Source organism: Pipra filicauda, unplaced genomic scaffold, assembly GCF_003945595.2.
Source record: "Pipra filicauda isolate LSUMZ 115617 unplaced genomic scaffold, ASM394559v2 scaffold167_size3244652_pilon, whole genome shotgun sequence".
NCBI classification, from domain to species: domain Eukaryota; kingdom Metazoa; phylum Chordata; class Aves; order Passeriformes; family Pipridae; genus Pipra; species Pipra filicauda.
This window is the reverse complement of record NW_024104184.1, coordinates 2,178,694-2,206,600: the sequence shown is the minus strand read 5'-3', so window position 1 is coordinate 2,206,600 and position 27,907 is coordinate 2,178,694. Positions and strand designations below refer to the sequence as shown.

The window sequence follows — 27,907 nt, the reverse complement described above, 5'->3', positions numbered from 1 at the left end:
CGGTAATTGGTGACTGATCTCTCCCTGTACTTACCTCAACTCATGAAACTTTTGTTATATTTTCTCTCCCTCAGCTGAGGAGGGAAGTGATATAACAGCTTTGGTGGTTACTTGCCTCCACCTATGGTCCAACCACCACAAGCTTATCATCTCCTTTCACAGAATTCTTTAGGTTTCTAACACTTCAGATTACTGAACTAATCTCTAAAACCAGATTCCCATTATGCAATTTAACTTTTCAATTATTTTGTGCAATGTAATCACACAAGGTAATTTTTACCTTTTCAGATTCTGAACACACTGGCTTTCCTGCCTGTCCTTCAAGTAAAGAGCCTTCCCATTTCGGACATGAAGGGTGCAGGTATTGAGAAACCAGTGCACATATAAGAGAGGAGGTTATAGACCACTGAGGTCTGCTTGGATGGTTATGGGAAATTTGGTTAATAACTTTCTTTTTGCTTTTTTATCATCTGAATTTTAATGAACATTTGCATTTAGACACTGCATCCCAGGGCTGGAGTGACAGGGGATGGCCCTGAAGAGGACCTGCTAGAGCAAAGACAGACCATTCACCAACTTCATAATGCCCTGCATGGCCCTTCTCTTGCAAGTCCACATGGAAGAATGTGGAGAAAGGAACAAGGCTCCAAAGCAAGACAAAACAGAGTTTAGCAGGGTGACAGGAAATAAGCCCCATGTTTATAATTGAAACAGGCATCATTCCATTACATAGTATTTAGTTTTCAGTAGGTAAGTGTAATTGTAACATGAACACAAGGCAATTGTAACAATTCCTGCAACATCAAACTATTGTCTACACAATTGTTAACCAGTCTTATGTGTTTCTTTAATTATTAGATTGCACCATGTAGCTTCCTTCTTGTGAAATTGGATTTTGAGTTGCCTCTCTTTTTACATCTAACAACATATTCTAGGAACTAGAGCAACAACTTACAAAGTCTACTATTGTAAAACTGTACAAAGTCAATACCCAGAAAAAAATCCTGTTATGTTGTAAAATATTAAGGGTTAAACATGTTAAGGGATCCAAAGACAGAAACAAAAGAAAAAAAATCCCAAAACGAATCCTCCACAAATCAGATACAAAACATGCCTCAAAATACAAGGTGAGCAAAATACAAGGAAGAAATAGGCTTTTCATGTGTTCAAAAGCAAGCTAGAAGAGTCATGTAAATGCAGACAGTGTCTTTAAATAGACCAACAGGTTAACAGTTAGATCTGGCTTTTGGGCTTTAAGGAGATGTGTGCCCCCAAATGTCTCTATTTTCCCTACCAGCTACAGTTAGTCTAACTAAAGATATCACCTTCAGCTACAAATTTCATCTTGCTTATATCTGGAAATCTTCAAGACAGCAACAGTGGTGTTAAATGGCTGCAAAAATTAAATTACTGGGGGCAAGGAAAAAAAGACACATTATTTATAAAGATCCAGACTATGCACCCCATAACCAGAAGCAGAGGTGACATCAGCTGTGTAGAACATATTAGTAAAACTTCCCTAAACTCCTGAGTATGGACAGTGTGGCAAAAATCTGATGAGGACACTTTCTAATCCTGCAGAAATAGTGGATTTCTCTCAGATCTCACACGTATCACTATCAAAAACCTTGGAGAGTGAGCATGGCTGCACACAGGTGTGCATACAAAGGTTAGAGACTGTGCAGTAAGATTATCAGACTCCTGATTTCTCAGCTTCCCACAGGAAGACATAAGGGAATGAATGGCTGGAAATCAGCTTCATTTCCCTCATAATTCGAAGTGAATGTCATGCACCTTGACTAGAGAGTCTCCATAAACCACTACATAGCAACAGAACAATCCTCAAACATGTATCAAGAGAAGTCTCGCTGCAAATGAGATTTGTCAGCACAAGTAGTACCCTTCATGGATGATGGCACTAAATTTCAGCTCAGATTGATGCATGGCTCTCCAGAATTAGACATTTGACCTTTAGCAACAGTTAGAGGGTTGTACCACATCCACACTTTCTGCAGCAGGTAGACTCTGAGAGCTTCTCTGCCAGGAAAACACACCTTGACACAGGAAGAGATGTCATCTGTGAGTTAACTACAGTAACTCACAGAAATACACAGTGTTTCAGCTTTTGACTTTCCTGCTAGAAGATGGTTAAGCTTTCTGACACACAGCCAAATAAACTAAAGAGGCAAGGAAACATCATGAATGTACTGGTCCTGCAGAAGCAGTAAGGTAAAGATCTGGAGATATCAAATGCTGGTTGATATATGTAATCTTTGAATTTTTGCCACAGTATTTCCAAGCTACAGAAGTACACAGGGTATGCAGAGTGTACCTGGGACCCCTTCTCAACTTTCACCTCTGGTATCAGAGCAGCTGATGATTGCTGCAGGGCAATAGTTTGGTGGTACTGTCCTTCATTTGTGGAGGGAACAACCCTTGTTGGAGCCTGAGACATAAATGGGTTTCAGAAAAGCATACTGGACTTCTGCAAGTCATTAGTGTCCTGAAAATTCCATTATATTAGTCCGTCCAGACCCAAATGTCAAAACACAGTATGGGTAACAATTAGGGAATTTTTTGCTGGAAAGACGGGCCATTCAAACAGTCCTACCATAGATCTAACTTTCTGATAGTCTGGCACCAAGAGTCTGGCCCAGAATGCTAAAGGGAAACTTCTTCCCTTTTATCTGTGATGAAGGCTGTCTACTTCATACTTCTACAGCTGTACTATGCACTCAAGCATAGGTGATTTCCAAGACTGCCAAGACTGACACCAATACAGTCAACAAAGCGAATAAGGGATTGGAAAAAAGGCTTTTCCGGTCTTTCAAACTAAAACCTGCAGAATTTGAAGGAGACAGCTCTGCTTGAGAGATGGGAAAACATACCTACTTTATGGTAACAGAGAACAACTATTTTTTCAGGAAGTTGTCATTACACAAGATATTGTGGTTTGTTACAGAGCCTGTATTACTGCAGGTTATTGATGGGTACCAGCACACCTGGATCTGCCTGAATCTTGCTCTCTGAAGACAGATTTAGTTAGAAGAACACTGCTAACACTTGCACCCTGCATAGTAATCTGCTGCTTCTCTTCACATCTTGGCAGTAAAAGGCTTCCCTGTTCCTTTTGTTACAAGACTGATCTTCCTGAGCTTCTTGGTCAGCACTTAGTTTGATCCTGTTTGGTGCTACACTTAACATGAGCAGTAAACCTTAGTTTGCTAAGTAAGAAAGGTGGAGAATGTTTAAAAAGGTTGACAGATGCTTAACTTCATCTTATAGTAACATAACATATTCACCAAATACAATCTTACTGGCATGACATGAAACTAGGGGAGAGCTACAACTGTTATCAGCCCCCTCCTGACTTTGTATACAGAAGACTTTGAAGACTAGTTTTCCAAGCCTGTTAGGACAACCTGACAAAGTTAAAAATACTTGGTCCCACATAGGAGAGTGGCATGCACTACTGCAGCAGGACCATCAGCAACATCTATTCCAAGAACCTGTTCTATGTACACAAGACATTTCCTCCTTATTTCACCAATTAAGACTTTTAAAAAGAAAATGCAGAGAAATGGAGAAAATGCAGATCTTCCTCTACTCCAAACCAAATCTTGCAGATATTTTTTAATGTTCAAATTTAGTTGACAACTGTTAGCTGACTACCTCAAAGAACAAAATGAGCTCTTGTAAGGTTATTAGAATGGCTGAGGAACAGCCAGAGTGACCCGAGAAATTTATTTGGTTCTTACATGCCTTCCTGGATAAAGAAGTGAGAAGATAGCATAAACTAATGTCAATTATTCTTTCTTTGTCAACCAACAAGGGCTGCTCCCTCCACACCACAATAATCCTAAGGGTTCACTATAATCCATAAGTATTTACTAGTGAGGTAGGTATGCTACTACCTGATTTCAAAACAGCACGGTTTCAACATGGACTTAGTGTAAAGACTTGAAGCTTTCCATTGTGCAAGTCAAAATAAATACTAAGAAACAAAATAAATTAATAACTCATCTGTAAACTAAACAACAGTACCTCTAGGCTACACATCATCTTTACAGTGGGTCAGGATGAGTACTAAAGTGGTTTTTCCTTATTTTTCCCCACTTGCTAAAACCATAGCTTCAATAATCTTATATTAAGTGATAAAATATTAGTGATCTGAAAAATAAAGTTTGAAAGAAAAAAAACTTCTCTGATATTTACTGATATTTTCTTTTATCTTTTTCAATGTAAGGAAACACTGAATACATTGTATTAAGGACTACTAATAGACATATTAGGGACTACTGAATGTTCAGCAAAAAGACAGTAATCATTTAAATACAATGAATTTGAAATACTTTTAATAATTCCATAATTTGGAGTGCTAGTAATGAAACACTATAAGGATTGCAGGTTTTCTTCTTTTATTTTCTTGCCAATGCACACTAACAAAAAGATGTTGTCTATGCAGTAAAACAGTTCTCAGGAGAAAAATCCTATGGCTGAAAAAACCCTTCACTTCTTTTTCTTCTGTGCAGACTGCCATGAAACAAGACTTTAATCCTACAACTGGTGTTTCCTTCATAAACACTCAGCAAGACACAACTGGCACTCACACGACAGCCTGCAAAGCTGTATTATCTTCTGCAGAAGAGCGACTCTGGTTTAAGGCAGTACAACTGGACTGAAGGAGAGAGCTGGCTTAATTCCTGGCTCCCAAACAACATTCTTGCATGACTCTGATTAGATTTTTCTGTGCCTCAGTATCCCATCTCTAAAATCAGGATAATATGCTCTTTGTCTGCCCTGCCTGTTTAGATTGCAGCCTTTCAGTGTTCTCTTACTATTTGTCCATACACTGTGGCCACAATAGGGCCCTTCATTTTGGCTGGGACCTCACTATGACAATAGAACAAGCAAGGAATAAGATAACTTTCAGTGTGTTTTAGAAGTGGTGTGTGATAATTGAGATGCTATCACTGATATATTAAAGGAGCCTTAATAGTGTTTAAAAAAGCATTTTCATATCTAAGTGGCATTTATAACTGCAGCAAATATTCTTCTTTGTTGACATTTTCAAATGAAACTTCTGTTGTGCATTCTTTACAGAAATGCTACTTTTTTGAGTAAGAACGTAAGTTACTAAGGGTTAAAAAAAGTCTTACAAAAAAGAATTTTTCACAGCTTTCTAGCCCAGCATTTTAATAACAAGATTATTATTCTTATTATCAGAAAAGTTTAACAATAAAGATAGCATCATCAGAAAAATATTTCTCAGACAATGACTAATTTTTATAGCAGGAAAAATGATGAGTAAATGAGCTAAAAAACATTGAGAAAAATAAAATCTCTAATCTCACCTATGTCATTTTACAAAATGCTAAGTATCTTATTGAGTGTTACTTCACTTCCCCCTACAACCAAAGCCAAGGGCAAGAACATCTTTTAATTTAACCCTCTTCTCACCCAAAATGGAATGTGTCCGCTCTTTCTTAATCAATAGCCGGATATTAAGTGGCAATGTATTGTCTAAATGTACTGTCTAAAAGGACACAAATAATTCTTATACCAACTCTCTGAGCTTTTTCTGCATTGCCTCCTACACCTATAAGAGCACCTCTCTACAGGAATATTGCCTCTCATGTATCTCAACTCTCTGAAAAGTTACTTTCAGATGGACTTTCAGTAATATGATCTTTTTCCTTCAAATAGTAACAAGTGAAATGGATTTCATTATCTTTCTTGTTGGTGTGCAGATCAAGGTACTGCCTAAAGTGTTCAATTGTGGGTTTTTTGCAGTTAGAGGACTGTATGCCAAAGAAAAATATATGAGAAAAATTATTAACAGATAACAGGATACGAGATGAATGAGAAGCTTTCTAACCAAAGTCCGAACATAAAAACTCTATCCCAAGGCCACTTCGACAAAACAGTTAAAAAACGCCTACAGATTGAAGCAGCCTTTAGTTCCACTAACATACAACTCCAGAAAATAGCTCTCGTTTTAAGAATTCTGCTCTCAAGGGAATAATTATCCTTGCAAGTGCAATCAGTCAAATACTTGTACTGTCTGAAAAAGCACACATACATCAGCAGCTCTTACACTGAGATTTATATAGTACACTTACGTGCACACCACAAACATTTCTCAGGATAGGAATATGCTCCTACTGGTTCAACACGTTATGTACAAACTAGTCTGGTAACACAGCACTGTGTGCTAGTACAGTAGTCTCTTCCCCATTCCAGGAGATAAAAAGTACAGTTCTGTTAGATTGAGTTCATGACAAGAGTCTGCTGCACACCTCAGGGCGGGTTCTTACCTCCAAGAGACACAGTCCTTAGAGAAAAACATGGTCATGGAAGGGCTCAAGTCAATACAAGTCTGTATGCCACTAAAGTGTCCCTCAAATCTTCAATATGAACATCCTAAGGCATACATACACACTGCATTCAGAGATATTCCTTTCCTTCCTGTTCCCTCCTTCTTCCAGGAGCGCTACAAACAGTTTGTCAAAGGTGCAGGATCAACCACAGTTTAAAACCGCAAAACAAAGCAATTACCCTGTGAAGGAGCAAACTCCACTAGCAAGACACGCTTATGAGATTTGCTGCCATTAGATGAGAGAAAAAGGAATTATTATTTTTTTTTATGCTACATCAAGCAAAAAGAGGCCTTAAAAAACGTGAGAAGTTTTTATCAACTAAAAAATGAACAGAAGAAACTCTGAGTATTTCCCCTCTGAAATATTCCGGTATTTCAGCTATGAAGACTTTCAGAAAATTTACAGAGCAAGTCTAAGGAAACTTGCCCATCTAGTAGTACTGATGCTGCAAAAGACAGAAGGTAAAAGCAATGTTACTTGTATCTCTCAAAAAACCCCTGCAATTGTTATGTTGCACAGTACCTACTCATAAGACAAATCATTGGTTTAATAGTCACTCAAAGGCATACACACTAATATAATAAAAGCTATTAATGAGGCTCTTTCCTTTTAATGAAAGAAAGAAGCAGTTTATTAGTTCAATCACGTTATTGTTCTGCTTCAATTTCTGCCACGCTGAATACTGCACAAGTCATATTCTGACCGACATATATGTAATTCTCTCTATCTAACAAACAAAACCAGTGCAACAATTTCATTTTCATGTTCTCAGACAGAGACTTGGAAAAGCTTCAGACATCTCTGGAGTTGCTTTGTTTGTTTCCAGGACAGGAGAAAAAGGCAGCTTTTGTGAAATAAACTACTCAAAATTTGGAAAGATAACAGTTTTTCCTAATTTCAAATCTTAAGTACATGACTACTACAAGGATCTTTCCAGCTCACTGTTCTTCACAAGAGTAGATCATTTTCCACTATTTGGCAGCATCAATGACTCACCTAGCACTTGGTTGGTACTTCAGGGGGTTAACTCAAATACCACAAAGTAGCATTTCTGAGGCTTGAGAAGTCTTTCTCTTTAAAGAAAAACCACTGAATGTAATTAAGAAAAAGCAGGCTGAATCGAGCTGTGCTACACTGACCAAAAAAGAATGTTTCTGAGCCATTTGATCATGAAGGCAGTGAACCTGCTTCTCAGTGCAGCCCCAAGTTCTGTCTCCTTGCAGCAGGTACACTGCAGCTTCACTGCTGCTGACATCTGACTGAAATTAGGATATGAAGGGCTCAGACATTTTTACTGGGGTGCTAAGAACATCCTAAGATCACATACAAAGAAAGCTGCTAAAAATGGGTCTGCTCAGTGACTGTCTCAGGTTCTTGGCACGAATGTGCAAAAGGCCAACAACAACATTTTCTGACACGACCTGGTCCCAGCAGCAATCCTTTCACCAGCACTCAGCTTCCCAGATTAATCTCATCCACCTAACAGCTCACTGACATGAGCAGACCACTTAACACTTCTTATGCTGCAGTCTGATGCCTGTCAACTTTGCTCAGGAGGAAACTCCCCTCCAGCATTGTACTGTTCTGAGGATTCGAGTGTAGCAAAGCAACTGTTCATTTATTTCTGAGGACTGGAGTGTAGGGAAGCAGTTACTAATTTATTCCATCCAGTATTATAGTCTTGTGCTAGCTCTTCAACAGTTAAAAAAATATCAGCCAAAAAACCCAAAAAAACCCAAATATAACCAAAAAACCAAACCAGTTCTGTTTAAAGACTGATGCTTCATGTGTTTAGAATCCACATTTTTCTTCAAGTCTGCTGTGCCCTCTAGTACTCCATGACTTATCTAATTGTAGGGTCATTGGAACAAGAGGTTTCCTAGATAGAGTTCAAGACACAGCTTTTCAGAGACACTCTCAGTTCTCTGGCACATATCTGGCTTTAGCAGTGATAGTGCCTTGAACGGACAGAAGAAAAAGGAGATAGAGAAGCAAAAATACACTGCCTTGTCTCATGCATTTAGGGTACACTCCACCATCACAAAGCAATGAAAGGTCATCAAGATCCATGGACAGACACCACCTAGGAAACCTTTTCACCAATTCCATTAGACAAAAACGTCCTCCACATTATTACAAGGAACAAACCTTACCCCCATTTACTAGCAGTAACAGTAAGGGTCCTTGGAGGGCTGCTACTAACTACTGCGTAATCCAACAGACAGGACAGTGGACAAAGGAGGACTCAAACCCTGCATTCCTTAATCCCCTACTGGGAAAACTTTTAGCCAAATTTCTTGAAGTCTTAGTGTCTTTCCCTGTCCATAAGGAAGAATTATGTATATTGTAACTCCTAATTAAACACTTTGAAATTTATTAACAAAAAGTATCACACAAGAAAAGAAGTATATCCATTATTATGCATCTGTGAATAAATGTTAACAAATCATCTGCAAGTTTATGTGATAATTACAATGGTGTAAGTGACAGCTAATTCCTATCACAGCATTTCATCTGGAAAAAAACCACTGGTATTACTACTTTTCCAAAAGACTGAGTTCAACAAAATTCAGCTTCTGAAAAAAAAACTCAACCAGAAAATAGCCTGAATATGGTACAGCAGCCATGCAAGTGAACATCTGTCCACTGAAAATTGTTTGCATGTTCTCCAAGTTGCAGATCAGAGACAAACTCTGGAGCTGCTTGTGTGAGCTGAGGTTGCTTCAGCGTGAAGAGGTACATGTGCATTTTGAGGAACGCACCGCACCTCAGCACAGGACTGCACTGTGCACGCTGTTGCAGCACCAGAGCTCTGGAAGGTACCTGCCTCAGGGATCTTGCCAGCAGTTGGGTGAGAGATTACCATGGTGAATGGATTTAATGAAGGGTAAATTAATATAACACCAAACAGATTCATTATTCTAACCAAAAGAGTCTGTGAAATTCTCTGGAAACCAAATAACTGAGTACAGAAAAAATGCAGAATGCACTAATACCCTACTCAGCACAGCACAAGGAATGACCATATATATCTGTAAAGTGCATATTTGGAGTATCACTCACAAAACCTCCAAGTTAACAATGTGCACTTTGCTTCCCAATCTCCTGTTTGATAGACATGTGAGTTTTGTTGAACTCTGTATCTGAAAGGCAGACACCACTTGCTAATGTTAATGAAGCTTCTGTAAATGATCTATCCAACTACTCTGCAATTAAATACCATCTTGTTTTCAAGATGATCGTAAATATTTTTTCCACCAACTTTCCAACCAAAAGGATATTCTGTAGTTATCAGAGCAGAAAGGTTGAACAGTCCTTTTTTTTTCTCCCCAAGCATTCATCATAGAAAGCTTCAGCCTAAGGAAAACTCTTAAGTCCAGAATACACTTCCTTACACAATGTTAAAGCATCTCCAAAGCTTCTGTCATAGACAGAGGATTCCTAAACCCAGTTTCATACTTCATTTGTTCTTTAAAGTCTCCCAGTTCAAGCGCAGTATTTCATTTGATACCTAGAATGTGGTTATTTGACTCTGTTTAAAATTTGTCTCTTAATTGCAAGCATTAAAGAGTCAAGAATCTTGTAGTTTATAAAACGGAACTTTAAATTTTTATTATAACAGCATGTTTCTGCAATGTAAAAAGCCTCCAAGAACTGTAAAAAAGAAAGCAGTTAACTATGGGGAAGCACGTACTCTGAGTAAGTTACTATGATGTATAGTTACTGCATGATGATACAATGGAGTCACAGCAGTCTGGACACCTTACCTATAAAATTCTTTACTGATTTAATGAGTTTCTTTAAAAATTATTTAATAGCTTTATCACTCTACCTACTTTACCTATATTTGCAATAGCTGAAGGATACTTGCATCAGCATTTTAGCTACTAAAAATCTTGTAATATTACCACATTTTTTCAGCATAGTTTAATATTAGTGAAAAAACAGTTGGTTTTTTTCTTCCTGACTGTATCATCCTCAACTCTTCATAAACACAAATTAGAACTTGCTAATTACTACTTGCTATTTCTTTATCACTTTCATAGAAGCAGTTTCTATTTCCTGTACCAGTTGAATTTTAGAGCTAACACTCTCACAGCCATCAGCTATTAAATTCAACAGCAACACACTTCAGTGTGTATATTGAAAAACATTTTCAATAGAAAACATGGGCATAAGTAAGATCCCTGGATTCAAAGTTTTTGTCTATACCTCCATGTACATAAAGTGGGAATACTGAGTTTCATCTCAGAGTTATACTTTATAGCAAGCAGAATATTGCAACTATCTACCACTTACAGTTCAGGAGCTGGCCACTTGGCCATTCACAATCAATTTATTTTGGTTTGGTATCAACAGGGTAGCTACCAGAAATTGACAAATGATGATTCCCCTTGCAAAGAAAGGAAAAAAAAAAAAGAAGAAAGAGAGAGCAATCATGAAAAAGAAATTATAATACTATAAAAATCACTAGTAATTATTCATGCTCAGTTAATTATCAAAACATGCCCCAATTCTTATTAAAATAATATACTCACAGCTAGCTCACAATCACTGTTTACATTCCAAGTGCTTTACAACTGCGTGTTTCAATAACCTTACAAGGACTTATTCCTCTGTGGAAACAGAGCGTTACAAAATGTCAAACTTGTTGCAAAACCGCTGATGAAACTGTGAATAAAATAATTTCTGCTAAAATTCCAGCAAAAGGATACCCTATCCAAAAAAACCCCAACAAACTAATTAGAGCATTCCTCCCAGGTGAATATTTCTTAATATTTAACAAATCTAATTTAAAAAAAAAATAAATTAAATATTTAGATTAAATATTTAAAACATGTAAATAGCACAGGACTATTTCTTCCAGTTCTATTGTCAGCTGTTATTTCACACATTGGAATTGCATTTCACTTCATTAAAAGTTACAGAACAAGTGTACATTTTAATGACTGGATTACTATATTATCACCATGACATCTGCATACAAGGATATAAGGACCTCCTTAAGTGATATGCACGGATTTGAGTGCATGGCTCTCAGTTATAGTCAGAAGACTTCTAGATTTTACAACCTTCAAACATAAATGAAAAAGAAATATTCTCATTTTCAAAACAGTCAATATTCTGAACTTTTAAGAAAAGATTTTTGGACATGTAAGATGACCAACATCATTCCCAATGGGAGTTACACTGCTGTTAACGAAAACTTTGCCCTACATTTTGCTGTGCAGACGTGCTGAACACACATACCAAAGGAACTGTAAGCCATCGGTAGCCCAGACATATCAAAACTCGGGACACGCTAAGCAAACGAAAACTTAATCATTTACCACACTCCTTGACTCCTTCAAACAGATTCTGATGATTTGTAAGCTCCCATCATATTCACATTAGGCATATCTGAAGCACTTACACCTAAAGCAAATTAGGCAGGAGGGCACACTACTAGCCAGGACACATCCCCTGAAACTCCAGATGATACATTCACAGAACGCTACCACAGTGCGAATTCCCCCCTGCTCCTCTTCCTAATTCTTCTCCAGGGTAATTTCCTCTCACCTCTAACCCCCTGTGTCCTTCCACTTGCCCAGACCTCTCTTATTGAAAACAAACCTATGGCCAAAAAAAAAGGCAGGCGCAACTCAAAACCATGTAAAAGGAGATATTACACACAAAACAAGATCCTTGCTGAAAAATGTCTCTCTGAATGGACCAATCCCACAGGAGAGTCAATTTGCTCTCATAAAAAGAAAAAAATGCACTGATACCTGCTAAAGTGAAGGAGAGCCTCCTTCAAGCTTTGGAACATGCACAGTAGCATCAAATTGCTACTCTGCCAGCTGCTTCAATCTAAACACAAATTCAGAGGAAAAACAACCCAACAATTCAGAGCTATCTGAGGTTTCAGTACATAGGTTAGTAGAGTGCAGTCCACAGATACTTCTGTATACATTGTACACTCCAAGGCAAGCTTTGCCAGTGCTGCCTGACAGAGACCTGGATTTTACTAAGTACCTAAATTCGGTTGATTGCAAGTACAGCAAATTTTAAACACAATGAAAGAAAACAACAAGAAATAAAGTACAACTATTCTGGTGACAAAATCTCTTCCATAAGATACCCTTAAGAGAGGGACTTCCTGGAGAGACAAACACAGTTTTTCTCTCCTCAAATAAAGGAAGAATTAAAACTTAACTAGACACCAGCAGTGTACCTGGTACTCCATTACCCTCCATAAAAGTATCAGTGGTAAGGGGGGTGTAGCCTCTGTACAGATACAACAAGCTACCCTGTGTAAATAACAAGATATATGTCTTAGGTGAATGTTGTTGAAAACATGTAATGTGCTGCACTTATAGGCAGCAATTTATTTATTTTTATTCACCTCAGCCTCATACAATCTCCAAATTGGGTGCATTTAATCAAAGCACTCCAGTAACACAACTAGAGATTTATCTTATACGTCTGGAGCTAGTCACTTGGCTTCTCCATGTTTCTCTGTTTCTCCATCTGTGATGCTTCAGAGAAAGCTTGAGAGGCTTAATTTATTAAGCAGCCTGCCAAGTGCTTTAGAGAAGTGTGTTACTAAAGCATTAAAACCATGTTCATTGGTTCTGAAAGGGTAAATCACTAGCCAAACTAAAATAAACCCAACAATATCCTTAAAAGGTGGCTACACTTTTTAAATGCAGAAGTATCATGTTTACCTTATTTGCCTTTAGAGAAAAAAAGCCTCCAAACTTTAGGTATTTTATTACATTAGGACATGATCTGTTTTTCTTCTGAACCCCCCTTCCATTCCCCTTTACTGTTACACTCCCAAAGGAGGTGACAAGCAGAGAGAAACAAACCCACAATGCCAAATCAAAGTGACACATGCCCAGCCAGACTCACTGTCCCCAGGCCACAGAGGAAGACCTCTACTAAGGCACCAACAATGTTTAACTGACAGCAGATGTCAACTACAGGTCACCTGATCAGGGCAGGAAACAGCCTGGATGTTAATACAGACAAGGGCAAACTGTTCCCAACACCTGAAGACAACATATTAAATACTGGCAGTAAATTTATTAAAGCCCTAGGCACCTTTAAAAGCACTATGTATGTGAAAGATTTCTATCTATACAAACCAAAGGTACAAGCTTTTGCTCTTTTGTAAGTATTGTTTTTGCTGCAGTACCACTTAAAGAATTCTTAGGAAGCCATTCCTTGCAAGAGAAACAGTCCACCTAAAATATAGTCAGTGGACAAGGATCATTTAAAAATACCAGCTATATAAAATACAGACATATAGACCAACTCCCAAACACTAGTTCCACTTAAGAGCATACGTTGTATACTTTTTATAGCTAAAACCAGCTGCTATAAAAGAGCCAGCTGAAGCAAAATAAGAAATGCAAAAGAGACCGATAAATAACAGTACTGATTTCTTGTAATTTTTCAAATTATCAAAATATGAATAGCCAAGTAAGACAAAAGGTCTCCAATGTATCACAGATTAAAACCAGCTTTCATTTAGGCAAAAGACCCCTAGCACGCTGTATAAAATCTGTAACATCAGACGTGGGAACATAACTGATGCATTGAAAGAGGGTCATTTTGAATCACCAGCTCCTTAAAAAAAAAAAAAACCTAGAAAACCCTAAGCAAACATCATTACAGGAAATTTTCTAAATATATGAATATATGTGTACACACATGCATATATTTTTAGGACATCTGCCTGTAGATTTTTAGCGTATAAATATAGCAACAGTGCAGTGCCATCCCTCATCTTGTTCTTGCTAGCCTTGTTGTGTGCTTTGTATCTCTTTCAGACTGCAGAGGTACCACAATTTGCTGCTAGTTTATCCAGCACACAATTTAAAAATGCCCTGATGCAACTGTCAGGACTGTGCATGAGCTCTCTGCATCCTTAACCTCCCACATCAGCACAAAGTATTTCAATCCCACACTTCCACATTCACACCGCAGAGTCTAACCTGCCTATAGCATCCTGAAGAGTCACTATGGTAAAAACAACATTCTCCTCCTAACAGGTCAGTGTGGCTCTCTCTCAGCAGGTGACTGGCAGTAAGAAAGTAGAGTTTCTGTTTCATCAGATGCACAGAGATGAACATACTTCTCTCCTGGAACTGGCATCTGACCTATGTGCCATATAAAATCCACACTGTTTAGCAAGAGTTACCAGGCTTCTGCACACCTCAAGACAGGAACTCTTCTGGTGCGAGTGACTGCTGCCATTTGTCTCCTGCAGAAGCACACGGTGATACTTTGGCAAGGGGAGTGGGGAAGAGAGGAAAGGCTTCTTTGTAATCAACAGACATGAGATGGAAATGCATGATTCAAGATGTCCTGTCTTTTGGTAGGCAGGACACTGACACAAAAAGCCAAGGAACTACGCAGAATGGTTTGGTGCCATCATGTGCTATATGAGGTTCTGAAGCTTTGCATCTTGTTTCTTCTGAAGCAAGCACAATGTTTATAAGAGGACAGTCCTGATCCATTTAAACTTTGAGACTGTGGCAGGACAATCTACAGAATGATTTTTTCAACATGTTCCTTGTTCCTGTAGAAAGCAAATGAGAAATAAGAACTTTGGTGCTCTTAACCTCCAGCTTAAGTACCAGCCATGAGGAACACTACCTCACAGGATGGTGAAGCCTTGAGCTTTCTACAGTACCATGGTTTCTATAGGTTTTAAAGATCTTTATCTGACCACAATAGTGACGTAGCTCTGCCTAATACACAGACCATCAAACCACTGCCTTGGCTGGACACACCATGTCGGCAGAGTAACTTTTATCTGACTACTTCCTCTGACTTTTAATGAATCTCTCCTTCCTGCAGAGTATCAGCCCCTACTGCTTTCAGATTAGAAATTACCCTTTCTAGTACAAGGCAAAGCAAGTGTCATCTTTTGTTGTCGTATTTGCCAGTCTCAAATACAATTCACCTGAATGCAAGTATGGATTAAATGATGCTGGGAAGGTTGAGTAGACCAACCATCTGATTGATTTTAGCATGGCTGTTAGTATTCTGCAGAGAATACTGGCCTAACGGCAGATCCTGACCTAATTCAGCATTTGTGAAATTGTGGAAAGAAGGATATACATAGTGAGAGGACCATGACAAGGACACTTAGTACTAACATTCAGTCCAGCCCACTACACAAGCAACATTAAGGGCAACTCCAAGTGTAAACTTCTAAATATTTTGTAATTACTCAGCCAAGAACTGATGGATCTGTAAAGCTATACCACATTGTCACAGGCAACAACGGGGAACTGAGAAAGATTCAGATTCCCTGAACCTTTAGAATATCCTCATGATACTACTAAAAGGTTGCACAGGATATGTGTGATCCTGTACATTCCCAACCAGAAAAAGCCTGAGCTCACACAGAGTTCACATGGCTTTAGAACAGAACACACACTAATACGTATTTGGAGCAAACCTCATACTCCAATTCACAGTTTGTTTTAGCCTTTCCAACTGCAGCAAAAAAAACCCCAACAACAACAACAACAAAATCTGAGTACTGAAATATTTTACCCTAATATTTCATAAGAAGAAATTCAATATTGCCTTTTTTTTTTTTAAACCTCAATTCATGCTGCCTTCTTTTAGAAGTTTTTGGAGGCAACAATATTGGTAAGGGGATGAAGGTAAAGAATTTATAAACTTGAGATGCAGCACATTTGCTTTCCACTTATTTTGTATACAGAGCTTATAAGAGTTACAGGATCACGGGTGCTTGGAAACCCCTTAAAAGTCAGTTAGCTGCTTCTTTTAACCCAATATACAAAATTTCCCATCTAAGTTGAATGGTACATTAAATTGGCACTGATTTGCCTTGCTGTGGGCATAATCAAGAGAAAAGGTGACACTTTCACTCAGACTGGTGATGATTTTAAAAGAAAGAGGCAAACTCAATGATGCCAGTGCTAACCCCTAATATCTCTTTTTCAAAACTAGGACAAAATGAGTTCTCACACAATTAATTAGAAATTACAGAGCCTTTTACTCTACCACAAAGATTCACCTGCTACATCCTCAAAAATCCATGGCCAAGAAGGCAACATCAGGGATGATGACAAAGGTTGCTTTGCTCTGCAAACAAAGTAAAGTCAAAGAAGGTGTTTGGGTCCAGCTGCCAGTTACATGACCTTACAGTGAGAAGGCACAAACTATCTGCAGTGCTTCTAAGAAGGCCAACAACTACATTGGTAAATGATTGTTATGCTTAGAATTAATGACTGGGGGGATATTAGTGTTTTTGATTACCGGAAAAATATAAAGTGAGACTGGAAAATGTTAATTCTTCTTTTGTCTGGTATTAAAGGATGGTCCCTTCTCAACCACAATGCTAGAAAGCTTTTTGCGTTGATCACCTCATCTTTCAGATAAACTTTTTTTAATAAAAGAAGCAGTAACAATGTCTGAAATTTTAGGGAGGAGAAGAGTTAGAACAGAAATCTTTCTTACGATCTGTACTGAAATTCTATGTTAAAACAGGCCATAGAATTTCATCATAGGCCATAGAATTTCAAACCCAAGCTTTCTGGCTCTGGCTAAAGCACCGTGTGCTTCCCTGGTGTGAAAGCACCAGGGCCTTATGCGAGGATTTTGAGCAACAGAGAGTCTACTACATCCCTTGATAAGCTGTTCCTATTTAATTGTATCTTTAGAAAACTGCATCTTATTTCTAGTCTGAACTGATCTAGCTTCAGCTTTCAGCCATGAGAATCCTCTTAATCTACCTGACAAAGAACCATCTAACTGTCAGATACCTTCACCCTGTCTAAGTACTTATAGACTTATCAGGTAGCCTCTACTGTCTGTTGATAAACTAAATAGATTGAGCTTCTTAAAGCTTCCATTCTAAAGCTGATTATCCAAGCCTCAAATTAATGTAGATTTTTCTGAACTCCTTCCAGATTTTCCAGCACCAGATGTGGACACAAGAACTGGGATACAGTATTTCAGTAAAGCTGGATAAAAAGTAGTAGTGTTCACCTTCCTCCTACTCTCTCAGTTAAGCACTTTCAGCTTCCTTCAGGACTGCTTTGCACAGGGAGTAACACTGAAATTAAATTAATCAACCCTCTAGGGTAACCCTTCCATTCCTACTTAAATTCTAGATAGAAGTTTTTCCTAACACATCAAATTCAGAATGGACCATGCCCAAACTTACTTCTGTCTGTTATAAAGAAAAAACATACATATTTTTTAAACCCCACTGCATCAACTCCAAGTGTGACAGAATGTATAAATTCAGTGTCTGTATTTTACAAGAGAAGAACTACAGGGAGAAAGATTACAGTGCAAACACGTAATAGTTACCCAATTTAAACCTACCTCTTTAACCTATTTCATTCAATGAATTTGCCATTCCCAGCCTATTTTGCACTATGGCGTTCTGATGCTCACTTGTCTATTCACCTCTTGAGGTGCTGGGTGGCCACAGCAGGCTTTATTCTCAGCAAAATCCAATGGGCACAATGAAAGATTGCTTCAGGCTAGAGCCAGTGTTCTTGCAGACAAAAGGCAGAGCTGCAGGCTAGTCATGGAGGATTTGCTAATGTTATAAATCTACCCATGTAGTGAAAATTAACTGCCAGTTATAATCTGCAATTATCACTGGCTATCACCAACTAGTTTCCCTTCTTATCTAGGATGAAAAAAGAACCTAAGTAAAATCATAAATATCTAGGATGACCATTTCCACAAACAGAACAAAAAGTAAACTGCCAAAAAAAAAATCCGGTTAGAGATTATAAGATCATATCCTACCATATCTGGTAAAGTAAACATGGTCCTCACTGGTAGAGCAGGTGCAGAAAAGAAGAGAACGTCCATAATGTTTGCATAGGAAAGGAGCAAGCAATCTAGCTTTTGGTGCAGTAACATCAAATTCTGCTTTTAAGTAATTACAAAATTATTGAAAAGCACTAAACTAGTATGTGGACTTGCTAAAGTAATAGTGAAGTACTGTGGGCTTTTGCTATAATAAGAACTGGTCTATTCTCATAAGTGTGGTTTGGGTACCTGTTCTTTGAAAGAAAGATAAACCACAGCAATGTATTTTGAAATACAGCAGTCTTTAATCAGTAAAATTCAGCACCAATGGCAGCATTAACATTTGAAAAACAGTAAACAGAGTGCTAGTCAGCAAAGCCTGCTGCAAACTCTCGCAGGGAAAAGTAATGTGCTCTGGTATTTTACCTCTTTTTTTCTGTTTATTTGGGGTTTTTTCCCCGTAAATAAATATATTCTATGTACCAGTATTCACTTTGTAATCTAGAAATAAGGTATTGATCCTTACCTTTCCAAATCATTATGCAATAACATATTTCATTGAGGACTGGATTATACCCTATAAGTACACAGGAGGCTTTCAGCATTTTTTCATTTAATTCCAGTGCAGGTAGGATTGGGCTTTCAGTAGCAGCCATGTTAGCCCATCCTCTTTCAGTGACAAATGGATTAATTTCTACACATAGATGGTAGGATACCTTGGGCCTCTTTCCAAAGAAAGGTGATCTATAAACATTATCAGTAGTCAACTTCTTTATTCTCATGACTTCTTCCCATTCACTCACTCCCTCTGCCTCTCCTCACATTGACATAAATCGAACTTCACCCTTCCTCTGGATATACACACACTGTCCTGATTATTACTCAAAGCAGCTTCAGTATTGTGATTTTGAAGACAGGGAAGTCTCTCTCGCAGCTTCACAGTATTCAAATTAACAAGCTTTCAAAAGCACTTGTTCTGTGTATTGTTTTCATAGCACACTATGCTTGCACATGGTATGTCAGAAATCTGCCATGAAGAGCCCACATCCAAGGGGTTCTCCTAAAAAAAATTCAAACTACAGAGGAATTCAGACACGACAGACTTACTCTAAGGTTGAAGTCCAGAACAAGAGTCAAAGCTGCTTAGAATTTTGCCCGTTACTTATCTTCTGAACCTGTAATACGCATATAAACAAATGGGCATAAAAGAACTAATACAGAAGAAAGAGTATAAGAGAATGACAAATGTTGTTGCATACACCATGCGTTAGCTTCTCTTCACTTTTTGCCTAGTAGCAAAACTAGGGCACTATTCAGGAGAACAGATGAGGCTGAAGCCTAATAAAAAAGGGAATGTTTAAGTATTTGGAGAACAGAGGGCATGTTTAGGGAACAGAGTTAAGAAAGATTAAGATTTATCTTTCAATATTTATGTTATTTTTGCAGTCTGGCAATTACAATTAGTTTTGCTTTCCAGCTCCCAGACAGTAAGACAATATTAACAAAACAGGGAGAGTTTATTTTTACAAATAAACTGCTCTCACTAGGAATCTGTTCTGTACACTACTTTCCTGTTGATATACTATCAGTTTTGATGCCTCCTTCCTCCACATCAACTAATTATTCTTTACCTCCTTCAAATTCCTCCTTAAAATAGCTTCCTGCAAGAAAATTTTCAACACTCACAGACTGATTTTTGTCTCCACAACACACACTGCTTCGTCTGAAATGCATCGTAAGCTCTGTAATACAGACCATATCTTGCTGGTTTTTAAAGCTAACACTTCTATATGCGTTACGTCATTTGAACACATATGTTACACATCTCTCCAGAACTTTTCCAAATATATACTTAATAACAAGGAACTAAAAAAACTCCAAACAGCCCAAAACCCTACAGAAACTCCCATACAGGATAAACTCTTACCTTCCAGGAAAGCGATAAAGGTTTACAATACCTTTGATTTGCCAAGGAGCTTGGAAAACAAACACTCAGAATAGTGACATGTATCTTGAAAAGCTGGAAACAATAATAAATGCCACAAAATAAAACTTGTAGCATTCCCTCCTTCAGCAGCGCAGTCAAGAATAATTTTTCCCGATGAGCAAGAAACCCAAAAATATGTAAAACTGCATTACCTCTTTCAAAATTTAAATACCTACAAGGCTTGGTAACATTCACACCCAGTGTGTTGTGAGTTATGAGAGTAGCTGAAGAAGACTTACACCAAGCACAGAATGTACGAAGACTCTATTAAAAGCACTATACACACAGCTCACCATAATTTCAAGAGCTGAAACATTTTTCCTCCCATTTCTCCTCATGTTTTTCCATTGCCATGCATTCAGTTTCTTAGTATATTTGCCCAAGGTTCTCCAAGTCTTCTAAAAAGCCAAAAATACAGCAAAAGCATGAATATAGATCAGAACCACAAAACTTTATGACAGTGCACAAAAAAACCCTAAGAGACTTTGAAGAGAAAATCTGAAGATGTTTTTTCTTTCCCTTTTTTCTCAGTACCTCTGCGTGGTGACATGTATAAGCTGCTGGGATGACTGAACATTGATAACACACAGGGACATGCAGAAAGTTGCTTGGGAAAGGCAGGCAAGGTAATGGATAAAGCCTTCCAAGTCAAAGGATCAGCTCAATGCTCTGTGCGTGAGCAAACAGCTCTTTCCCACAGCATTCTCCTCTTCCTTAAACAAATGTTTAGATCTACTAAAGAGATGTGAAAACCTGAGATTAACTTCTTAAACACTGAGGAGCCTGCATCATGAATGACAGCCATTCCATGTAACACCTCTAAAATCATTAAGTCCTGCTTTCTGAGAGAAAAAAAAAAGTGCTGTATCATAAAGCATGTCTGCCTGTAGCATGTAGACAGGAACAAGCTTGCTTTGCCCTGCGAGACAAGCAAAAGCCATACAACCATGGTTACTGCAGCACTGCGCCCAAGCTCTCATGATACACCCTGAGCAGTACGACGTTACCCGGGGCCCAGTCCACGATAATGCAATCCCGTGGCCTTGTCTCGGCTCTGGAAGCAGGAAGCACAAGTCAGTATCAGTATGTGACAGATCACATAGACATAGTATCTACTTATGATGCACTGCAAGGAACAGAACTATTGCTTTCACATCCATCACGCACTGTGATAGATATGACCAGACACACACTTCTCTCTCCTTGAAAGGCTTTTTTTCTGTGGTGGTTTTTGCTTCTACTTGCCAATACTAGGTCCACCAATCCTGAACTCATGCTTGTCTTAAACATTGATTTTCTTTGCTGTATTCTCGCCTGTCCTAGAATTTGCAGTGGAAAAGAGAACCAGTCTGAAAATGAGGTTATCGCACATTTTCTCTCTCTCCTGCTGCTTACTAATCTGTGCCATTCCTCCATTTGAGCTGAACCCACACCTGCAATTTCAGCCTTTTTTCTTCCTACTTTTGACTCACTCCTCAAACCTTTTCTTTTGTATCCATTTCTTTCTCCACAATAGAATGCAAATATTTATTCCAAGAGAAAGCGAGAAAACATAATAACCATTTCACGTTCTCCCTTCCCACTCCCTTTCTCTTCCTTATAGTTCTTCTTTCTTCCTCCCACAACAGACAGAAACCACATCTGTCCCACTCTTCACTTGCCTCACTCACATCGCCCCATACCTCACATCTCCTTTCTCTCTGTTCTCTGATAGAACAGCAGAACAGCCAATCAGCCTCTTCTATGCTTGAAAATCTACTTCAGACCCCTTGCTTCTCTAACTACACTACTCTTTCTGTCACTCTTTCACCTCTAAGTTCATTATGATCTGTCTGATAACAAATTACACTTTTGTCTCTAACTTCAGCCTGAGTTTCCTGCAGCTGTCCTTTGCACTACACTGAAACTATTCTTACTATAATGTCTAAAAACTTTTATGATGCAACATCACATCAAGTTAATAATTTCCATCAGCCATAACCCTCATGCATTCTTCATGAAAATTAAATGCCTTTCTCCTTCAGAAGCATTCATTCTCTGTTCCTGACTTCCATGACCCTACCCTCTTCTGCTGCCCTTCCTTCCTGTACCAATCCCTTCACAGGTCACTGGCAGGTTCCTTATTCCTTCTTTGTCTTCTAGCAGGGCTCCATTGAGATGTATCTTTTGTCCCTTCTCTTACATCTGAGAATTTTACCAACACATCCAGTTCCCGAGGAGATAGGTCTCAAAGACAGTACATTTATGTCTAAACAAAAAATCTCATTCTGTTTTTCTGACACCTCTCGCCACTGAGTAGCTGTCAGCTTCAGCTTGATACAGCTAGAGCAGAACTTAGATCACATCACTCCCACCCTCTTTTCTCTACCTCCTCTCTTGATAACCCTGGACAGCATAATCATCTTGCCCATCATTCAGATATAAAATACTATGATAAAACAGTATGTCATCTTTGCCAATGATTTCTCTCTTGATCTGTTCATTTAGGTTACATCTATATCTAAATGATTCTTCCTGTCTTGCATCCCTAGGACAAAGTATTCTTTAAACACCTTCACAGCTAAAGGTTTGTCTGGGCCTTCACCTCACATTAGCTATTTATATTTTCTTCTTTTTCATATTGACAAACATTATCCTGCTTGTTCACACTGCTCTAAAAGTTCTTTCTTTTATATTGTCATACCGCTTTGCCATTCTCTCTGCATCCTTCTATGCACAATCCTCCATTCCAAATTTATATATTGGGAACAACTCATCTTTGCTTTCCAGGCTCCTCTCTCTTATGTACACTATACTGTCCACATCTTACTTGCTATCACACCACTTGCTCACATTTCTAGTTGGTTCATGATATCAGTATCCATTTACTAAGCTTTAAACAAGCCTGTATTTTCACTCAGACCAACTTCCACACTTGAGTAAGGATACTTTCAAAGCACTTGCAAAATTACTTCAATGCCCTTCAAACATCACTCTAAAGCCTTCCTTGCCACAGTCCTAAGAAAGCCACTTTAGTTTAGGCTAAAGTAAAACACCTATCACATGGAGCAACTAAGTCCTTTTGTTTGTCAATATTAAAACTCCTACTTTGTCATATATTAAAAAATTAGTTCTCTGCAGCACAACGATTTCACAACACACACAAGCACACACCCTTCCTCCTTGTGCTGGTACTCAGCACGGTAGTGTCTAGTGTCTGATGGGGCTGCTAGGCATTAGGATCATGCAAAAAGTAATACTGCCTCCCTAATCACAGCAGTAACAGATCAATCACTTATATTCATCTAGATCATTGTCCTCTGACTATCTCCATTATCAGCCCCAAACAAACAAGGTTTTGGCTCTGACAGTGGTTGTTGTGGTGGCATGGGTCCAACAAACTTTTCAGATTTAAATCATCATAGCATCCTGTCTCAATAGACATAACTAAGAGCATCTTAAAAAACAACTGGATATGCTGACTGCTACCTGATAATCTGTCTAATCTAGACAATCAAAAGGAGCCAGCCTAAAGGCCACTTGAGGATAGAATACCTATCAGAGACTCCAAAATGGACACACATAATGATTTACACATTTTAAAATCTCAGCTTCTATTCTGACCATTTCATCTCAAAATGATGACAAACTCAAGTCACCTTATTCTGTCACTGGAGAGGTCCAGTCCCATCCTGTTTTGTCTTGCTAGAGAAGACACTTCTGATTCAACAAACTTCTTTAGAACTATAACTTATATGACATTAGCAGGGTTCAATTCAAATATAACTTCAAATTCACAGATGCTGACCCCCCCCATGTCCAGCCCTCTGCAGTAGGAAGAGACAGAATGACTGGACAGAAGACATAAACCACTGTAAACCAGAAAAAAATTATAAACAAAACAAAGAACATAGCAAAGATCACACAGAATCAAACCCCATGAACTCCTCCCCTTTGCCAGCCATTCTTATGTCTTGATGTTACTTCGTGAGTCACTCTTCTGTCTCTTGTGCTGAACACCTGCTCCAAGGGAACGGAAAGGGAAGCAAGCCTGAACCCCCTGTGTACCGCGCACAGCTCTGTCACAATACAACTGCTTCCGTTTCACAGATGATTCAGGAGGGGCCTGTGGACTAAGTGAAACTGCACTAGACATGCACTGGAACCAGCAGCTATGCAGAACTTAGAACTCTTGTTGTCAAGTTATTTGCTACTTCTGGCTGGTGCTCTTTCTGATCTGGGAAAACTCCACTTCTCTTTTGCCAAACAGTCCACATTTTATAAATACATGAACACAGAAACCAAAAAGCTGGAAAACCAAATAATTCTAAATTCTAATTACTGTCAAGAAAACAGATAAATAGGAATACGTGTTGAGCTTAAGCACTGTATTATTCATACAACTTAGTAAAATATGAAAGGAAATTACTGAATAATAAGCACAGCATTTCAGAAATAAGGAAGACATTTCTATTGAGTACAACACCAAGAGCAATCAGAAAGCTCACTTCTCCAGCAACATCAGTGGATTTCAGGCATAACTTTTAATAAGCCATACAAAACATTATGACAAAACCAGTCCCTTAAAATCAAACACAGAAAGGGACACAGAAAAGAAAAAGAGAGAAATTATGCATGCAATAGTTGGTTTTCCTATGTTCCACATAGGTTGTAAGTAACTGTGCTGGATTCCTTCTCCAATTTGACTCAGCTTAGTCAGCTGCACAGCACTATGATAAAAAAGTGGACCATTTTTACCCTCATAGTATCTACCCTTCTCATCCAGCAAGAGAACCATCAAAGATTTCCTGTTTTAGTCTTGCTGAGAGACCTCTGTCAAACACCCTTACTGTGTCACAACGGCATTCACCACAGGTTTTTTGGCACATTAATTACCTAAAGACACCAGCTTCACCCTGCACCTTTAACTCCTGAATCAGCTTTTTCAAGGACAAGCCGAAGAACTTCTGCACCAAGTTGAACTTGGAAGACAGAAAGATCCAGTAGCTTAACCCATGCCCACATAAACTGAAAATCTTTCTTGCTAGTTATTCCAAAATTACTCTTAATAATGAGTAGTCATGGCACTCATATAACCTTATATTGGAGTTAACTCTTTAAGAAACACATATATCTCTAAAACATATACTACTTTTACTGAAGGAGATCTTTCTTAGTAATGCACACAGTGGACTACCAGAAACTCCACAACTTAAACAAAATGTAATTTGAAATGTTTTCTATAGGATTTTCCACTGCTTCCATATCATTCATACACCTCAGCTTTGGTTAAATGGCTAATATTTTTTGCCCCAAAGGTAAAACAGAATCTGATAATGTCCTAATTTTTAATTAAATAGAACAAAAGGTCCATTTCAAAGAAATTACTCCATTTCATTGTGGAAATGGTTCAGCTCTTGTGTAGTCTTTTTCGTAATACATAGAAACCTATATTTCATCTATAAACTATTAACCACATACAGAGGCAGATAAACAAGAAAACACACACGTGTTTTTATATTTCAATCAAAATTAGACACAAGAAGTCATTTCACTTTCTGTGGTGACAGAAGGGCTTGGGGTACACTCTAGGAAACACATAAATTTCCCTCTTTCTCAAGTCTGGTTATAAATTACAACAAGTACAAGGAATGTCAGAGACAGATCCTTAGTGACAGAGCTGTCAGTTGACAGAGAATCACACATGGTTTCCTCACATGCAATCAAAAGAGGTACTTTAAACTACCAGGAGATCTAACCTCTTCAGAACAACTGTTGCATGAATACTGAACTTCAAGATATGTGCCACCTAACAAAACCAGAATTTTTAAAGAAGTAATTGAGAGAACAACAGTTCTAGATACATATTCAAAACCATCAAAATCTTGATTCAAAACACAGAATGTCTGATCAGAGAGCTTTACCATTACTCCACTCCTTTTATCCAGTGTGTGGGTTGAAGAGCTAAAGGACAGGTTTCAGAAAATAACTACATAACTATGAGGATAAACTACAATTCTGACTAAATTTTCTGGGCACTATCATACATAATGTTTCATTCTTCCTCTGTCACCATTCCTTGAAACACATTAAATGAGGTGACAGCCATAACCAGGAGCCACGCCACCCCCCTGCAGAAGCTGTCCATGCGAAAAAAAAAAAAATCAGTCAGATATCACACACAGAACTGATCAGGCACTTACACACCAGAATACACACCAGAATTCAATCCCACTATAATTTCTCATCCTAAAGAAAACCCCCATGGGGACCTTTGCTCACTGTTCTTATTGCCAGCATAAAGATAAGAATGGTAAGAAAAAGTTTCTCTTGAAAACAGCCACAGTTTTGTGTCCTGACAATTCTCAGTTCTTCCACTCATCAAGCTTCACCAGAATATTACATCTGTTTAAAAATCAGTATCTCTGGAAGACCTTATTAGCTTACAGGGAAGAGACAGAAAATTATACAACATTCAACTCTCTCTTTTGCCCACTGCAAAACCAAAACTAAAACCACCTGTAAATCACCAGCTATGTTGGTCTAAATTCAATAACCTCACATCTTTCTTTTGGGGTATGTGTTTAAAACCTTGCTATAATTTTCTTTCCCTCTCAGCTCTTTCCAACATTCCCTACTACCACAAAAAGGTGAAAGATGAATTCATCTAAGAAAAACATGAACGTTTTTATTCTTTTTGGTTTAGTATGTTTTTAAAGGAGACAAACAGCACCATCGGCAAACCACTAGTAAACAAACAAACAAAAAAATTAAATAAAAATCAACTCCAATCCCAATGCTTACATTAACCAGCTGGTTTTGTCTTGTCTTCACTTCTTTCCCAATCTCCCTATAAAAAATTTTAATTCTTTCTTTTGCTTTTCATAAAGTAGAATGTTTTATGTCACATCCTTTTTTCCCCTATAGAAGTGTTCCCTACCACCATCTAGCCTCCTTAACTTCTTATTTTTCCAAGAAGAAGACAAAATCATCAAGATATTTTTCTGAAGAATTAAAAAGATACTGAAAGCTAAACTAATCAGTATTCCTTTAATTTTGTACTGAAGTTGTCAAAGGATTTATCAAAAAGCTTTCCATCAGACATTTGTGTGGGAAGTCAAAATAGGAAAAATATAGTGTAAGCAACTGTACAATAGATTTAAAACTCCAGTTTGCATGTGTAATCATGAAGTAAAATGGTCAAGTTTAGGGTGGTGCAAAAAATAACGATTGTAAACTTCTAGTTTTAACACAAAATCAAAAAACTATTAGAATTTTTTACCTAACATCCTTAATGTCAAACGATAACAAATCAGTATGGTCAGTGAAAAGATTATCTGAGACAAAACACACACATCATCAGATTGAAACCTCAATAATACAAACCCACTGAACTGGGAAACTGAAGTTGACTACGACACCAAGTATCCAGATACAGACCTAAGTCCCATAGGTCATATTTAACCCTGTTGTAGTTCACAGACATACACAGGATATCTTTTGCCCCTTTACAGCCTGTGCCTATCTAGAAACACTCACAGCACTCAATGCTTGCACATTTACTAAACCGATTAATACAAGTTCTGTACACAAAATCAAAAAATCCCACTCTTCTGTTTTTTTCTTCAATATCGTATAAAGTAAAACACATGTCTCCAAAATTAATCTATAATCAGTTACAGGGTAAGACTGAAAATAACAGAACACTGTATCTACCTCAGGTACGCAGTTACTGTAGCATTTTACAGGATACAAATTC

At 38.1% G+C, this 27,907-nt stretch overlaps 1 protein-coding gene across 6 annotated transcripts in view; it reads right to left on the bottom strand.

The window, feature by feature from the left end:
• Nucleotides 1–27,907, bottom strand: part of ATXN7L1 (ataxin 7 like 1) — a 115,934-nt gene that overhangs the window by 83,822 nt on the left and 4,205 nt on the right. The window contains exon 1 of one of the 6 annotated variants that reach the window (XM_039379439.1): nt 19,290–19,308. The exons of the other annotated variants lie outside the window; for them this stretch is intronic. The gene's annotated coding sequence lies outside the window, so the exon portion shown is untranslated. Of the gene's footprint in view, nt 1–19,289; nt 19,309–27,907 lie in introns of those variants that run through there. 6 annotated transcript variants of the gene reach the window in all.